We start from the raw sequence: 2,500 nt of genomic DNA, 5'->3' as shown, positions 1-2,500 counted from the left end.
ACCCCTGTTCTCCACTCACCTCCTCATTTCTCACTCTGTCTAGTCTAGTAACCCATATCATACTTCTCAGGCATTTCATCTCAAACATATTCAAACTTCTTCTCTCTTCCTCTCTTATGTTTCATGTTTCTGTCCCATTCAGTGCTGTCGTCAAAATCACTCCTTCATACAATCTCTTCTTAGCATCTATTCCTAAATGTCTATTTCCCATTATACTTTTTAATCCACCAATACATTTACTTGCTTCTCTCAATCCACATTCTACCTTTACACCCACTCCTTCTTTTCCTGCCACATTCGCACCCAAGCATCTAAAACTATCCACTTCCTCCAGTCTCCCATAATAATCACTTCCAGCCTGCTGCCACTCTCTTCCCTTGTACATCTCATCAACTTAATTTTATCCATATTTATCTTCTATTTCCTTCTTTCACACACTTCCCAAACTCTGTCACTAACTTCTTCAATCCTCCTCTAAACGATTTGAGTGGAGAAATACAGCTGAGTTTTCTTAGCCGTATTTTAATGAATTTTTATGTTCTTTCAAATCACAGAATAGATTGGAAGAATGCACCTAAAGTATATAAATCACATTGTAGTTATAAAAGAAATATTATTGAGTCCTCATTAAAAAAAGAAAACAGTTCCCAAATTACAACACTTCTACAGGTCAATGGTCACCAGATTCCATTACTAGTTTAGCAGTTGATCAATTCATCTCCAGAGGACGAAACGTCCGACCCCACTCAGGGAACGTGACTTGAGGCTTACCTAGTTCTCCTTTTGTAGCTTTCTCCTCTGAGTATATGTTCTTGTCTATGTACCCAATAATTGTAACTGTTGAAGAGGACCACAGCTAGTGGTCGAAATATGCGGTTTGCTCTGTATCTCAAAAATGGGTTCAAGTTTTATTTTACTCATGTGTTACGACATCTACGTTACTTGATATGTATATATATGTATATATATATATATTATATATATTATATATCTATGTGTGTATGTATACACACACACACACACACACACACACACACACAAATATATATATATATATATATATATATATATATATATATATATATATATACATATATATATATATATATATACATATATATATATATATATGTATGTATACATATATGTATATAATATATATATATATATATACATACATATATATATATATCATATATATATAAATATATATATATATGTATATAATACTCTGAGGAATACTGTGTTTATAAGATTAGTCGTTGGAACTGTATATGAGTGCCTATTGTCTTTATCCTCTTAGGAGTCATGGTGCTGAATAAAATCGGCTGGTGGCAGCTAAAATAAGAAGAAATATTTAATCTGGCACGAAAAGTGTTGACATGAGTGTCAGTGACAACTGAGGTGGATATAAACCCTCCACTCCTTGGAGACAAGACCTGTGGGTTTTTTAAACCCCTGTAGGCGGTGCAGAGTGGGACTTTGTCACTCGATCCACATGAATACATTGGTGACCCTAATGGTATTTACCTCCTTTTTTCTCCCGTGGATCTATGAGTTCAAATTGCAAGAAAGTAAAGCTATAGATTACTTTTATAAATTCCTAGAAAAGTAAGAAAGCAAAATCGTCTCGGGTGAAGATAACTCGAAATCACCACGACGGAGGATTGGCTGGTTGGCTATTGCGGATTCGGAAGAGCCGTCACTGCTCTGTTTGTCCTCGATCACCGATTGAGCGGGCCACGTCGGATTATACTCTATTGACTCAACGTCACTGTCACCCTCCACCCTACTCTTCACATCGTCTTTCCTCGCGCAGTTTTCAACTTAAGTCCTACTCCCCCTCCCTCTCTCTCTCTCTCTCTCTCTCTCTCTCTCTCTCTCTCTCTCTCTCTCTCTCTCTCTCTCTCTGTCCCTCTTACTGTGTGTGTGTGTATCTGTGTGTGTGTGTATGTGTGTGTGTGTGTGTGTGTGTGTGTGTGTGTGTGTGTGTGTGTGTGTGTGTGTGTGTGTGTGTGTGTGTGTGTGTGTGTGTGTGTGTGTGTGTGTGTGTGTGTGTGTGTGTGTGTGTGTGTGTGTGTGTGTGTGTGTGTGTGCGGGTGTATGTTTGTGTGTGTGTCACAATCTCTCTGTCTCTATTTCAATACTAAAAACATCCTACTTCACATGAAAATATACGAAAATGTTTGACACTTTATTTATAATTTTTCTTTTGTTTTTCTTTTTTCTTACGAAATCTTATCATCGTTTCTGTATTATATTTCATTTAGAGGAAACAGCTCTTTTATTCTTGAAAACGTTAATTTACCGAAGAGGTAAGCATACGTGAGTCTGGTCCGTATGGGTGTCACTGAAATCTTCTGTTATTCAGATTCATCTCCGAGCATGATCACTGGAACCTGGTTACAATTGATTCCTCTCCATACACCTTTTTTTCACATTTTCCCCTTTTTAAATTGAAATTCGATTTCCTTTACATTCATGCACCTTCCATTTCTCT

This window comes from Oratosquilla oratoria, chromosome 8 (assembly GCF_046742065.1).
Source record: "Oratosquilla oratoria isolate Oo_2021 chromosome 8, ASM4674206v1, whole genome shotgun sequence".
Taxonomy (NCBI): domain Eukaryota; kingdom Metazoa; phylum Arthropoda; class Malacostraca; order Stomatopoda; family Squillidae; genus Oratosquilla; species Oratosquilla oratoria.
Note: the sequence above shows the minus strand (reverse complement) of the source record.